The 16,447-nt window shown below is 44.0% G+C and overlaps 1 protein-coding gene across 2 annotated transcripts in view; it reads left to right on the top strand.

Annotated features, from left to right (window-relative positions):
- The first annotated feature begins 2,925 nt into the window (after positions 1-2,925).
- Positions 2,926-16,447, top strand: part of zbtb4 (zinc finger and BTB domain containing 4) — a 25,253-nt gene continuing 11,731 nt past the window's right edge. Inside the window, exons 1-2 of one of the 2 annotated variants that reach the window (XM_084043685.1) lie at positions 2,926-3,056; positions 5,820-5,947. The gene's annotated coding sequence lies outside the window, so the exon portion shown is untranslated. Of the gene's footprint in view, positions 3,057-5,819; positions 5,948-12,626; positions 12,843-16,447 lie in introns of those variants that run through there. The other variant, XM_084043684.1, reaches the window with a different exon arrangement.

Below are 16,447 nucleotides of genomic sequence, written 5' to 3'. Positions count from 1 at the left end.
AGACAAATGGAGTCTGGACCGTCTTGTTGGTTAACTTGGCCACTCGACCTGATATCCCAGCCTCTTTAACCCTTTGGGCTGAATGAGAACACGTTTGATTAGAAATGCTATGCCCCCCCAGTTAACAGTAAATACATAAATTACGTTTTTTAAGTTGTCAGGGATCTCATTAGCTAAGGTTCTTCTGAGTATCGGTGTTGCCATGTCGGCTTATCATGAGCGACTTTGGCTTAGTTTTCTGCAAAGTTGCTTGTAAAAATTAGTGGTTGTGGTATTTGGGGATTGTTTCTAAAGTGTCCTTTCTTATTTGGACGCGACTCACAACGCGTGCATCGCGAGCTTGTAGATCGGCTATTTTCAAATAGCCGACGTTTAAAGTTGCTTCTTTTGGGCTTGTTTTCATAGACCTGGTTGCTTATTTCTCTCACAAAATATGGCAACACTGCTGAATATTCGTCTGTGGTGAAGCCATTTTGCCAGCTAGCTTGAACACAATGCACAATCAAGCCTCTTTATACATGTGTATATAGGAAGAAGCACTCTATCAAGATCGGGCCATTTCCAACATGATTACAAAAAGTAGGCAGGATAGATCACTTCATACATAGCCTACTTACTTGACTTCTGGCAGCTTGATCTGTAAAAGGACATGTCTTAGCATTCATATTGTTTTGAGGGACTGGAAAACGGCCCTTTACACAATGCTGCACATTAATCCTGTTGGGTTTGTTCCCTGTCCTTGGGGACAAGAAGCTAGACAGTGTTGACTGACTGTTCTCAAGCAGGAACCTACACCTTTCTACTATGAGGTCTTTGACAAGAAGAGTATTGTTTTTCCTTCCAAGAATGTATCAGCTGTTAAAGGATTGATTGATGATTTTATTAGACAGAAATGCAAACAGCAAAAGTACAGTCCTACACTTAGTGTAAAAGGATCACACAAAAAAGTCCAGTGGACTTCCTATCCTATCTTGCATATTGATTGATGTACTTTATTTAGTAAGACATGAGAACAACAATACAAGGTCTACTAAACTGGATGACTCATTAAGCACTGAGCTTGTTTAAGATGAGATCCCCATGCACACAAATCATGATGACATATAAGAGACAGACAGATATACACACTACTATACAGAACGTCATACAATCAGCTTATAGGTTACTGGTATGAAGAGAGAAAATATGTACAAGAGAAGGGGAAAAAGGGGGGAGGGGGGGTTGGGGGGGTAGGTTAAGACTTAGACAGGGGCCATTTTCGAATTGCAGCCTATTACTGTTGCATGACCGTGTAACATTTATTTCGTGTACTAGGGATGTAAACACATTCTAGGGTACAGCCTTATGTTGACATGCTGTCATGCTATGAAATTCCTGATGTATGATCCAGTGAGGGATTGTTTTTCTGATCTTGTAACATTGAAACCATCTTTTTTTCCCCGTAAGTGTGTGTAAGTGACAAGTTTATTCAAATAAAGATATTGAACAAACATGTGACTGCTTATGACTTTTATTTATACTGAAGTGAGTAACCTGCAGTACACCTTGACAACTGCCTTGTGTTTCACTTGCTATCCTTGACCATGTGTTTTTGGCAGGTTCAGCACAGAGGAAGATGACATTCTCAAGTCCAAGAGCAGGGACAGATCGTATATCTGCAGTATCCTTATTGCATGAAACAATTATTTTACTTAATATGTGATTAAAGAAAAAGATGATGAGATGTGATAGCACTCCACTGTGTTAACCATGTGCCAGGCATGCAGCTTCCATGATCATACAAAGGAGCTATTATATTACAGTTAGCACCCTCCTCTGGTGAAAAAGGAGAATAAAGACCATTGTGGTGAAATTGCACAACCATACTTTCAATGCGGAAGTGGATTCCAGAAGGCCGACTGCTGAGTGCCTACATCCTTGCCCCCTCTACTGCTCAGAGGAGGTTGGTGCATAATGCTCTGGAAAAGTGACTGGTCACATGGCTACTTGACAGAAATTCATACAAGTCTACTTCATGGCTGCCTATATAAGACATTGGATCAGCAAATGCTTTATCAGGTTGTGTTTTTTACTAAATGAAAGTCAAATTAAACATAATAGAAGCTGGGGAGAAAAGGTCAGTGACTACCATTGAAACTGAGTTAATTAAATGAAATCCAAGTGCAGGTAAAACATTGACCCAAGTCAGTTTTTGACCTGCACTTAGATTTAATTGTCATTGTAATGAATGTAGATAACAGGCAGGCATTGTGCAAATTACTCAAATAATTGAATTTAGTTGTTCCACTGAAGATGCACGCATCTGAGTCATCAATGCTGCCACGTCATGATTATTCAACCTTCTGCACCATTCAGTGGGTCCTACCAAGCAGAGGTTGATTCTATTTGGTACACATAAGCTGGCACCATCAGGAAAAACTAAGCCATATGTGGTATTGTAGAGTGCATTGTCGTAATAGTAGACCTCTCTTTCTTTACACGTATATCTCCATTAATAACAGCCTCTAAGCTGTTTTACCTGTTGTCTTTTCTCTAGTGGTGCTACTTGTGTATTATTGTTTGTTTTTAGAGGTTTTCGTTTCCTGGATGGAGGTGAAGATTCACTTATCCAGGGGGAGCTGTTGTCTGGTGATGTCAGTGTTTGCCTGGCAGTGAGCATGTTTTCAGGAGAGGGGGGGTTTGCTGTGTAGCACAATAATAAAAGAGGCAGGCCAGGCAGGCGCTTAGCAGGGAAGGGAGGACAGGCCCATTTCCAAAATTGACTTATGATTGGAAAACCTAGAAGCTCTTACTGTGCATTAATTGGAAGAGGATATTTCATTAGACTTATTTAAGTAATTAATTTGTAGTGGAGCATTCTGTCCAGATAGTTATTGTACCTTCAAGCCCTGTTGCAAAAATGGACAAAAAACAGCATTTCCTTTTGCTTCCTCAGACAAGTTAGTCAGTGACTATAAAACAGTTATAGAGAGAAACACAACCACCTGTGACGCCATCCCTGCAGGAAAACCGACTCCATTGGTGGCATGATGGACACCTTGGACTTTTATTAACAGGTATAACCAACAAAATGATTGCTACCTTCTTTCTACCATTACAATTCCATGTTTACTCACGGAAGCAATGGCAATATTTGTCTTATGATAATGACAAAGAAAGCCTAGACTAGCACATTTCACTGAACTGTCCACTATCCTTGCAATAACACAAATTCTCTTTTGGGATGGGTCTTCCCTCAAGTTATGTGCCTGGTTGTTGTTTAGTAATGAAAAAATGGGGGACGTGCGGGTGAGCTCCTCCTAAGAGACCACTGGAACAGGCCAGCCGTTTCTGCCTGCAGAGGGAATGTCCTGTTCCTTTAGTGTTTGTTTTGGATGTGTCAGCAAGCCCCCTGCCATCTTTCTTTTTTATCCTCCCTTTCATAATCTAGTCATCCTATCGCTCCAGCGTCTGTCTCACGCTCAACAACTTTTTACAGCCAAGTGCGTTGATCATTTTGCAGAACTTTGTTGTGGTTGACTTTGAGCAGTCATTTGTGCCAGTATTTTTCAAATTTTAGATACAAGCTAAAGCTTTTCTAGACGGACGGGACGGACGGGGTGGACTCTTGCAGTCTCCTCCAGAAACTATCTGGGTGATAAATGAATTGCTCTATAACCTGTGTTGCGTTGCAATTAGCTCTCACAGACAGTGGAGCTAGGCCAGGCCTGGGTGGCGATGCAGCATCAAGTTCTCCACATCTCTCCTCCCCGAGGCGTTTGTCTTTCTTTCACTCCTGCCCTAGGCTGTTGGTATACTTCTGCTCACTAGCCTTAATGCTTCACTTTGTCAGGGTCTTCTTTTCAGCACTTTTCTAAGATTTATTTTTCTCCTTTGAAAACAGTTAGCAAATTACCCCACCGCACCTCATTTTTCTCATCTGTTCCCCTCCACAGTTCTCCCTCGCCGTCACATGTTTACTGGTTCTCCCTCCCCTCAATCTCCCCGATGCTCTGAACCTCTCCATTTCACTACAGCCTTCTTTTCATTTCTCTCTGACGCCCTCTCTCACTCTGTCCCATCTTCCCACCTCCCTACCTCCCTCGCTCCATTTTGCCTCCATCCCGCTCTCGCGTATGCTAAGGCATAGAGACGGCCACATGCTGTCTGCAGACTATGCACGACTCTCTCCTCATCCCTACTGCCTTTCGTGGCTTTTTTTCATCTTTTTCCTCTTTTCTTCTCTTGCGTTTCTTTGCTGTACTGCCGTTGTGTTCCCTCTGGCACGGTGCCACTGCCTCTGACCATCTGCCTCACTTTTCTGTTTTTGCCATCCTTTATTATTGCCTCTTTTTCCTTCTGCATCAACACGAAGTTTACAGTGAGGTTGTTCTCTTTTTGATGGCTGTGTATGAATACACAATCCTTCACTATCTCGCCCTGTTTCTTCCTGACTCACGTGCACTCTACCTTTTTGGTTTCCCTCTCAACCACCCATCCCGCTCCGCCACCCCCACTGAAGATTCAAATTGAGGCGCAGATGTTATTTAAAGGCGCGTACGGAAGAGATGGGCTGTGTACAGTGGCCTCAAAATACATGCTGTCTAGAAACAGGAAGTACCATAGCCCCGAAACGCGGCAGCACTCATCGTCAGTCAACAAGCACCAGCGACTTCCTCCTCATTACACAGCACAGGACCGGCCCTTGCAAAACAACCCTTGTGCTTATCAGAGAATTATGCACCCCCCATCCCGCAGCACACCCCTGCCGCTCCCTCTGAACTCACTCTTATTCTCTTATGCATACAGGCTCCTTCTTTCCCCCCTCCCTTCATCTCTCTCTCTTCGCCAGTACGGCATGCCTGAGTAGCTGCCTGGAGATGAAGAAGCTAATTAATTTGATTTAGCCGTTCTCTCTCTGGCAGTGGAAAAACCAGCCTCGCTCCCTCCCTCCAGCCCTGCGCCCCCACCCCGAACCATATCAGGCACCCCTCCCAGATGATTTTCCACCTATCCTTTCCAGTCTCCTTTGGCAACAGCCGCTCTCCCTAACCTTCTCTTCCTCTACTCCTTCCCTTTTATGCATCCTTTTGTGCATTTTACTTTGTACCTGCGGTTGCTTGTATATCAAATTGATCTAGAACTTATACTTCTACCTGTGTGTACCGTACACAATTTTATTTTGCACTTTAGCATTCCTGTTTGCACTGAAAGTGTTACTGTGACTCGGCACGGACTATCTTGGGCCTGCTCACTGCTGTGCTCATACAAGTGTGCTGGTCATGGCCTGATTCGCTGGCCTCGGGGATATGAATCACTTAGCAGCCGTTTCGTGCTGAAACCCCGCTTCCGTCATCTGATACTCTGAGGGATCCACCCTATGCCCTAGTCCTGTGACACGCTCTGCACTTTCCATCACGCCAGTTTAACCACATGAACACTAGCACCTTATTCTCGGGCGAAATCTTGAAAATAGCAGATCTACAAGCACGTGTTGTTTTGCGGTCCGTTGTGAGCTTGTAGATCAGCTATTTTTGACGAAGAAATTTGAGCTGAGGGAAACGGGAAGGGATCAAGTATAGAGCCCTGGGGGACCCCGGTCACTAAGTATATAGGATTTAAGTGGTTGGACAGCTGCCCAGGGTAGTACGCACTACACGCATGTGTATGTCTGTGCACGCATTGTGCACATACGTACAATATACATTGAAAATGTTTCTCACCATAATGTGCAAGATGTTTTTGTATCTGCATTTGTAAATGTTGACACATTTCTCAGTAATATCCATTTGTAAAATAAAATGTATGTCTTGTCAACCATTTCTTCTGCTTTTCTGTAGGCCGGCAATAGGACATTGGGTGTAATCTTTGTGAGGACGCTCACCTTTAAGACATCTGATGCTCAATCTTCAGGAACTAACTTTTTGACTTCTTACATTGATGTCTGTCTGACTCAGCTGGGGACCAGGTCAGTATTCATCATAGTTTCTCTGAGATTATTCAGCGTCTTTGTTGCTTATATTTTATTCATTATCAAGTGTCATGTAGTTTACATGTCAGGTCACTTTTTGCTCAAGCCCCCCCCCCCCCCCCCCCATCCATTTAAGAATAAATCTTTGAAAAATGTTGAAGCTTTGGCCTATAAGAAGCATGCCCAAAACACTGAGGGATAGTAGTTTGAAAGTGGTTAAAAGACTCATGTAAAACACATTTGGTAATGTCTATAATGCATTAAAACATACTTAAGCCATTATTATCTGCTTACAACACTGCAAAATCTTTGTTATAAGAACTCATAAATACTAATAATGTTTCATAAGAATAATCCTAACACATTATAAAGCATTTTGTAATGACTTATAAGGTCACATATAAGTGCATTGAAAAGCTCCTTTTTGGTGGTGAAAAAACAAGATTAAGGATCTAAAAGCCCTGAAAGCAGCCCCTAGAGTCAATGCTGCTCCTTGGAAATTGGCCTAACGGGCACTTCGCACAGCACATGCATAGGCAGCAATTGCCATTGGCATACATGAAGAGTGGTGCGTACTTGTTACTCTCTGGTGTCTTGGTGAGCGCATCACATCTCTACTGTCTCAGTCCCCTCCCTCCCATGTGTCTTCACTCAAATTCAAAATAACCCCACAAGCCGCTGACCTTTCAAGAAATGTTAAAAATAACAGATTCACAGAACTAATGCAAATATTTGAGGGCGGTCCTTCATATGGGATGGTATCAGAATTGGGTTTTTAAAGCAGTGGGCGTAGGTTTATTAACTGCTGGTTTTCTCCGGCGTCCAAGCCCATTCACTGAATTTAGATTTCCCCAGACATATCAGTAGGAGGAGATCTCTGATTGTCTGGCTATGCGAGACTAGGGCAGTACTGAATGGAACAACTTTGTGAAAGCCCGCACAAAATGAATTGTGTGTGACCTAAGTCCCAAAGTTATAGGAGTCAAACACTACCGTGATTTAGAAATAGGTAAAATAAAAAATGTGCATGGTGGTGAAACATCCGTTTTCAATTGGGGCTACAAGATCTGAAACAAATAAGCACTACTACATTGATATCTACCATACCAACCAGTGCTAGCTTGCTACATTACTCATTTAGGATGATATTATAAACAAAGATGGCTGCCAATATTTATGTTTGTGTCCGATTAAACTAACATGGTGCAGTATTTCCCTATTTGATTTTGAGTTAACTCTACTTGTGTGCAAGTGGAAAGTTTGGCTTAAGGTAAGCACACTGAGTAACCAAAATCATTAGGGATCATCCGCCAGGGAGCATGCATGCACTCAGCGAGTTTCATGGCAATGTGCTCATTACACTTTGTGTATCGTGTGTGCAAAGTGGAAATTCTGGTCTAATGATGACACTAGAGGAAAGACCATTGGGTCACCAAATCAGTAGGGGCCATCCTCTGGGGAGCATGAAAGTGCACAGGAAAGTCCATGGCAATCCAGCCAGTAATTGTGGATCTGGTTTGAGAGTAAAATGTGTGGAAGTGGAAATTGTGGCCATTGGTGGCACTAGAAGAAAGGCTATGGGGTCACCAAAATCAGTAGTGACCAATTAACCAGTGGTGTGTTCTACCGTGGTACGCTGTATACGCCGTATGGCCTGCAGATTTTTTTCGTCGCCACCGTATACATTCAAAAACAGTTCGAAACGGCGTATCTGATACGTTGATACGCATCTGATACGCTGCACCCAGGAGTGGCTGGGCTGGGGGGCGCAGCAATACAAACAGCTAGAATGTAGTCTGACCGTCTGACTAGTCTAACTCTGAGGTGAAGGCTTATCATGTGCGTGGCTATTGTTCTTGAGGTGATAATGAATGGCTGCTGGCGAAGGAATTCACACATTTCAACGACCTGCCATTCACTTCATTGAACTAGGTCACTGAATTGAGTACTTCATTAGTATTCAACTTGCGCGTCATAGCACAGCAAAATCTTGAATCTTCAATACAGTTTGTGTCTTCAATGCCAAGTTAATACTATTCTGTAAAAGATACAGGAAGGCTCGCTGTTAACACTGTTATTATATCTGATAAGCCTAAACAGCATTTATTTATAACAATCCTTGCACTTCTATGGTAATAAAAATAAATAAAAAAGAAATGCATCCAAGGCTAAAAGCAGCTCCGAAGTGGTTGAGTTACAGGGTGATTAACATTAGAAACAGTAGAAAATCAGTACAAAGCATATTGTAAGTGTAGCCTACTCAGTGTTACTGTGAAACTGGGCCTGAGTGGGCCTGGCCGAGTTCGTGCGGGGCAGAATTGTGCGCGGAGCGTACGCAGAGTTTTTTACATTAATTAATGATACGCGCGTGCGTGCGGTGTGTGTGTGGGAGGAACTAGGGGGGAATTGTTATAGTATACCCTCCAAAAAAATCTAGAACACACCACTGCAATGAACCACCATCTGGGGTACATGAAGGTGCACAGAAAATTCAGCGTCAATTCAGCCAATAGTTTCTGAGATCCATATGTTGTTTAGGATCAAAGTGGTGAATGGACAGAATGACCAACTGACAAAGGGGATCCTGCTGCTAGCAGGGCTAGAATATTGCTCATGATTTGGTATATGGCTGGGTATTGACAGGGAACTCACAATACATATCCCGATATAATACTTTTGCCTATATGACACACATGATCAAAATGTTGCCGCCGCTCTCCTCTTACTACTTTATCCCTTTGCATTGCAGAATGATTTACTGTAGGGCTCAGAGCAATACAAATGAAGACAATTGAATAAAAACAAACCAAAAACGATCAAAATATTGCAATACAGGTCCGTATTGTATCGATACGATACGGGCACTGACACGTCCCGATATTCAATATTTTGAGCACAGTCCTAGTTTGGTAATACTGTAGCTTGTGGTGACAAGAATCAAAACGGGGTCTTACATTGTTTCAGAAATGTAAAATAAACAGAATGTAAAATGTACAGAAAATAATGGATGAATAAATTAGCGATCAATAAAGATATATACAGAATATACATTCATGCGGCATAAGGATGAATAGCAACCAATGATATATATACATAGTGCAAATATCAGTTCTGCCTTAGGCACAATATAAAAACGTACAATTCCTTGTATTCTTTACAGCCTCACTAAAACTGCTTTGCCTAGGGGCCAGTTTTGGGAACTGGAAAAACAAAACCAACATCCGGCACATGTTTGCGTTCTTTCTTCACTGTCAGCCTTAGACATATGTTCTCTTCACTCATCTTAGCTTGAGGTAAAGTAAAGCAGGGTTGTGGTATGTTAGCTCAAAATATAGTAATGACACAATGAAAACATTGTCAACTGCCCAGTCATTCATTAGATAAGTGCCTGGTTTCCAACCTGTTCTAATGAAAAATGTGTCATTGTGTAAAATATTAGATAAATGTGACACTACAAGGCTTCGGCATACCTTTGTGAAATGTTGAACAATCTGTTGTAGACATCTTCACAAATATGTCAAAATAATAATTGTATAATGTATTATCCTCACTGTTGACTGTTATAATGCATTATAGTGTGATTATAAGTCACTTTAAGTGGTCAGTGGGTGCTTTAAGTAAAGTAATGACATTCCTGAAGGTGAAGGCAGTTATGTGTTGTATTGTTTTTGCATATATTTAATGCTATTTTTCCCCACTTTGCGTAAAACACTCAATGACCACTTATAGTGACTTATAATTTCATTATGCAAGGCGAGAGTGCGGACTAGCCAACACGCAATTTCATTATAATGCATTATAAAATAGTTGTAATGTATTACAACTAAGAGTATTACAATATACTCTGATCCTGGCCAAAAGAAAAGGTCTGTGAGTGACCAGTCATTATGAAGTATTATTATACGTCATTATAAAAGGCTTTATAATACATTAAGATTGCATTTAGTACTTATGGGTGCTTATACCTGTAATTATACAGTGTTATGAGGAGATTACAATGCACTTGTACAATGCATATGTGACAAGTCATTATAAAATGCTTTATAATGTGTTAGGATTATTGTTTTGAAACATTATCAGCATTTATGAGTTCTTATTAAAAAAATTATACAGTGTTGTAAGCAGATAATAATGCCCTATAAGTATGTTTTTAATGCGTTATATCGGATGCACAGCAAGTGTTATTGTCTTTGAACCACTTTCAACCTGGTGTCCCTCAGTGTTTTGGGCTTGCCATTATAGGTGAAAAGCTTCAACATTTTTCAAATATTTATTTTTAAAATAGCAGAGATAGTTCTATAAGCTCACTGCATGTCGCTTTGTGAGCTTGTGGATCTACTCTTTTAGCTATTTTTGAAATAGGGCTGAAGTGGATAAAAGTGGCCATTCTATTTGAAACAGTGATTTATTTTTTCTTCTGAAAACGTAGATAAGAGTTAAGCGTTGCAAGGTACTGTTTAAGTTAATGGCTTAAATTTTCCACCAAGATGGCTCCCTTAGCTCTGCCATCTTTGTGCATTCAGATGTGTGTCGCTTGGTAGCACAGCATGAAAAGCTATGATCACGTTCGGGCAAAGGCCCATGAATAGAGACGGCTGGACGGCGGGGGCTGCCTCTGAATACAGAGTTAGTGGCTGGCTGCAGCCACGGGACAATGCTAGCACACATGTGTGGATCGGACGGCCGCACTCCTGGAACATACACACACACACACACACACACACACACACACACACACACACACACACACACACACACACACACACACACACTATTGTCTTTGCCAACGGGCAATCTGCTTCACACAATTTCTCTCTCCAACCCTCTTGTCTTTCTCACACACACACATACACACGCACGAACGAATGAACGCACGTGTGCACTCAGTGAAATCATCTGTTAATGTTATTCTGAGAGTGTAAAAATGGACCACAGGTCCATTTATATTTTGTTGTCTCAGAACCACTCTTGATCATTGTAACCTACCGGTAGTAACCTACCTACCCATGCATAGTATACATACAAACCCACACACGCACATAATACTGTACATATACATACAGTACACATACACACACCAACATGCTGTGAAAACGTGAAAGAGTACGTTGGGGGGTCCTCTAACTCCAGCTCCAACTCTAAGAGCCAGAGAGGTCACAGGAACTATCCAATCCCAGAGCAGTTCCCATGGAGACAAGTGTGGCAGCATACAATGAGAGAGAGAGAGAGGGCAGGGGGAGGAGAAGGTGGGGTGCTGGCGTCAAGGTTCAGTTGGTGGGTATGGGTGGGAGAAGGAGGGGTGTGGCGGGATGGGGGGGGGTAGTTGTGCAGCAGTCCTGCTTAAAGGACAGTGGGGAAGTGTGATGGTGTTGCAGGATAGCAGCTCTAGAACATTCTTTTGCCCCCCACCCCAACCACCCCACCCCATGCTCTCTGTAATTTTTCTGGCTGAGAGAATACCCCCTCCCCATCTCGGTCTGAGGCAGTTGAGTGGCGCATGGCAGCCAAGAGAGGAGAGGTATGCGGAATTTCCATTTACCATGACGCGCGTGGTAGAGACCAGCTATTCAGGGGCAAAGTATGAGGAAAGTTCATTTGAAAGTTTTTTAGTGCGGGCGTTTGCAGTTGTGTACGAATCAGGAGGAATGTGTGCTACGGTAACGTTTACATGTGGCCTACTATTGTGCAGCACAACACCAGAGGTCAAGGTGGTGGGACAGTGTGGTGGTCAATGGGAGGGAGAGAGCGGTTGAGTAACACAGCAAAATCAAACAGGTGCCTGTCAGCGAAAAGGTAGAAAGCCAGAGTTTGGCTAAAGGGTCACATGTACATTACATGTGAACTTGACTTGTTTGTTGCGATAGCTCCATGTTAAACTTGAACCCTTTCAACTGAGGCCATAAAGAAATCGAAGTCTGTCTCTGCCTGTCCCACTTTCTCTCACTGTCTCTGTCTTCCCCCTATCTGTCCCTGTCTCTCTGTCTCTTTTTCTCCCTCTAATCATCGGCCTTTTTATTTCAACTCGCGTTCTTCTTGCACAGAGCACTTCCATCCGCCATTTGCCCGTTGTCAGTTTGTCCATTCTCTCTCACGTGCACGCGCACATTGCACACAGTCCGTCACCTACTCGCTCTCTTGCTCTCACTCCATGGTCTGTCTGTCTGTCCTTGTGCCCAGGTTTTTTTTTTCGTTGTTGGCACGGCTCCTGTTTGTTTTCAGCCATTTTGGGGACTTGCAGTGCTCGTAACAAACTGCTTAAATGGCGTCCTCTTGCTCACTCTCCCACTCTGTCTGCCTCTCTCTCCCTCCCTCTCCCTATCGCTGGGCTTTGTGTATATAAAGTAGTGTGTGCGTGTGTGCGTGCGTGCGTGCGTGTACGTGTGCGTGTGTGTGTGTGTGTGTGTGTGTGTGTGTGTGTGTGTGTGTGTGTGTGTGTGTGTGTGGAGAACAACACTTCCAAATAAAAAGAAGATTGGATTCGGGGGGATTCACTTGCTGGAAAAAGGGCAAAAACAGTAAGAATCGTGTGTCAGAGACAAAACTGGAGTGAGAAGAGTCCAGGCAAAAGAGCGAGAGAGAGAACAGAGACAGAGTTTAAGCGAGAAAGGGGGAGTGAGCGAGCGAGCGAGTCAGAGTGTGAGAATCGCTCTTGCCCTCTGTCTTCACACACTGCTGCCTGTGTGAGTGTGTGTGTGTGCCTCTCCCTGTGCTCTCTCCCTCATACACGCAGCCACGCGCAGTCAGACGCGCGCATACACAGACCGAGGGAGAGCGAGAGAGAGAGAGAGAGAGTGCGTGCGAGCAAGCGAGCGAGAGAGAGAGAGAGAGAGGGAGTGTGAGGGGAGAGGGAGAGAACACATCGCAGCAGAGATGCAGCAGGAGGGTTTCCGAGGTACGTTCTCTTGTGTGCTTGCCTTCCTGAGAGAGAGAGAGAGATAGAGGGGGGGAACGAGGGGACGAAAGGCTGAATGCTGTTGTTTTCCTGCTTGTTTTTGCTACTCACTCCATTGCTACGGTTGTTGTTTTCGCATGTGAAGAGAAAATGAGGGTTTTTATGTAATGTGCATGTCCTGGGTGTGAGTGCTCAAGGGGGTGTGCGTAGTTGTGCATGGCCGTGTGCAGTGTGTGTTTGTGTATGGGTGTATGTGTGTTTATGTATGTGTTTGTGCAGTGTGTCCTGTGTGTCAGTGTGTCCTGTGTATGGAGCCAAAAAGAGGCCTTGTCTCCCTCATCCTCCCCTCGCTGGCGCACCACGCAGTTCTTTTTCAGGAGCGATGACTCGTTTCGAGATTGTGATGAAACTTTTAATTTAGAGACGGCTCTTGCGTCCCTGTGAATCAGCCAGGACAGAGGGGCGTGGGGGTGGCGTTTAGGGGGGTAGCCAGCACACGTCAGAACAGGCGTTAAACATGACGTGGGCTTTGTTGTTGAGGGAAACCTTGTCTTTGCTGTGTAACTGTGGCAGGCCGATCTCCCTCTGTGTCCATCAACTTACTAACAACACTGGAGAGAGGAATAGTTCTGAGGAGGAAAAAAGCTGGCATGTGGGTTACGGTAAACATCTGCAATTCTACTGATCCATCCCCTTCCTCATTTCTATGGTGCCGTGGCAAAACAGTCCTCCATGTTACAGTGTAGCCTGGCAGTTTGTTGTGGAGTGGTTATCTCTTGCACAGCGTTAGAGGGCATTTTGATGTCACCAGTCCCGTTGTTGCTGCCCCAGCTCTCTCCCTTCTTTTTTTTTTTTTACCCAAAACAGCCAACTATGCAGCCAACTCTTCCACATTCCTGGTCTCCATGGATGCCGACCCAAGCCCCTGCTCTGCACTGTATGGAAAATGTGACCCACAATGCCACTGGGGCTTTAGGGGTCAGAGGTCAGGTCCACCATCTGACCTCTGACGTGGTGGTGGTGTGGTTGCTGGTCTGCTCAGTGATGTCACACCTTAGGAAGTGTGGGCTTTTGAAATGAGGCGTGTGTTTTGGCCACACAGGATGGCAACAACATTAGTTGTCCTCTGTGTGGCCTATTTACATAACTACTGATGCACTGTTCTCATGGAGGGTAAGGCATGTTTAATAGTGTTATTTAAATTGTGCACATTTAGTTTTTCAGAATCAGAGTCACTGTTCAACTGCAAATGGTGGATGTACAGGGGTTTGCCGTTGTTTTTTGGGATGTGATATGAACTTGACATGCTACTGGGCTCTAGCTGAGTGGAAACTGGTGCAGCATTTCGTCTTGCCTAAACCGCCATCCTAACAGCAGATATGCTGACCGTAGGAACGTAACTCTGATTAGGCCTCGCTAACACACAAACAGCCCTCAGTTGTCTTACACTGAAAACTTCCAAAGAGCCTTTCACTGCACCTTCAAGAAGGGACTGTGCGCGAAATTGAAAATGATTTTGGGGAAATTACCTCAAAGAGGTCATTGGTGTTGTGTTACCTCTCTCCTGGGGTACTTTTTTCGGTCTTGCTCTCTGCTAATGCTTCCCATGATTCTGTTACGGGGGGCAGAATTACGGGAATTATGTGCTGGGTTGGGAGCTAACAGACCATGGAGAGTATGCCGTTTTAGACACGGGCTGGCTCGCCGGCGCGTGGAGTGGCATGCAAAATCACCACGGTACCACAGTTTACACTTGGGGAGGGAGAGGGGGGTGGAAAGGGAAATCGCAGACATGCTGCATGGGATCTGAAATACAAGGAAACTATGACATTTGAACATGGAGGAGATGCTTTTGAAGTCACCTCTACCACCTACAGCCACCACCTCCACACACCTCCATTCCACCCTTATACAATCTCCTCAACCACTCCCCAACCCCTACCAGCTTCCCTTCTCCTCCCTCTCCTCCATTTCTCTCCCACCCTCTCTCCCATCTGGCTGGCTCCACCATGCTCTCTTGGCCGGGGGGTTGTGGAGAGTTCAGTACCCCTTCTTGCTAACAACACCCCTCCCACACTCCCACACATGCACGCAACCCCCCCCCCCCCCCCTCCAAAAACCTCCCCTCACAGACCAACTGCTGCTCTAATGGCTGGGCCCCTCTGGCCGGCCCTCGCTGGGGAGAAAGCCCAACCGACACCTTCCTCTTTCCACATGCTCCCTGCCGCTGGCTTGCCGGCTGGAACACCGAGGCCCCCCGCATTCCGCCTTGCAGGCACTCCCTCCCGACCCCTCACACCCCCCCCCCCCCCCCCCCCCCCCGCGCCAAACGCTCGCATAATGCCCGTATATCACAGCTTGACATACAGTTACACTGTCGAAGGCTATCAGAAAAATTGGTCACGATTCATTTCTGTCATTCAAAATGACATTAAACACGGGATCCTGGCTGTTATTGATGTGCATGTTGAGACATGATGGAAACTTTGGTGGCAGCTTTGTTTCATTAAAGATGTCAGCTGTAGCAATTAGTCCCTTAAACATATTGGAGTCAGAAAGAAAACTAATTGATCAGGGTATTTTATGCTAAAAGCAAGTACAATTGAGTTTTGGCTACATATTATTTGCATTTGATCTCAACACCATCCGATTCCTAAGGTCTATTTGTGACACTGCCATGGTTGTAATAAAAGTCCACATCTGTGGGTAGAAACAGTGTACTGTGTGGAATAAGTGGATGGCTCTATAGGGCATCGCAGTTCCCGCCCACTTCCTGGTTCCACTGCAAAATACTCAATGCATTTTTCCCATTGACATTTCCAAAAATATTTATATCAATTCATTTAAGCCTAGAATCAAGCTATCCAGGGTCCTGGTGAATCATGACCATAAAACGTTTGATTCTGTGAAAAAACTTTTTTGAAAACGGCAAAACAAAGGGTATTTATTAAATATAGTGTATCATATAATTAAATATAAAATAAAAAAAATCATAGAAAAAAATGTTTAATGGTCATGATTCACCAGGACCCTGGATGGCTTGATTCTAGGCTTAAATTAATTGATATAAATATTTTTGGAAATGTCAATGGGAAAAAAGCATTGAGTATTTTGCAGTGGAACACAGAAGTGGCCGCAACTGCGATGCCCTATAACTATCCCAAGGTCCAGGGCCTAAGCTAAAGCATCTAACAAAAACAACTGCCACCACAACTTAACTATTTTCATCCATTATTGTCTATATATTTATTGTAGGGGTAATGTTTCATTTTCAGCCATACCATTGAGCGGCCTTCAGTAAGTTTCTGAAATGTTGCTGAAATTTTGCTGAAAATTTTACCCCAGTAATGTCACAGAGTTACAATCTGTGGATGTGAAAGCCACAACACTTACTTCCTGTTTTTTATCCGCCTACCCTCAGTGGTGGAGATGTTGTCCGTACAGCTAAATAGCGATCTTGACTTCAGAACATATAAATCAGCTTGATGTAATGGCAGACATGGTACGCATCGCCATGCCACGTCACTGATTAAAATACATTACAATACAATACATGGAATTGTAGGAACGCAGCGTATGGCTGAAGTAGACGGGAGTATCCTCTG

Source organism: Gymnoscopelus microlampas, assembly GCF_963454915.1.
Source record: "Gymnoscopelus microlampas genome assembly, chromosome: 19".
Classification (NCBI taxonomy): Eukaryota; Metazoa; Chordata; class Actinopteri; order Myctophiformes; family Myctophidae; genus Gymnoscopelus; species Gymnoscopelus microlampas.
Note: the sequence above shows the minus strand (reverse complement) of the source record. Positions and strands in the feature narration are given on the sequence as shown.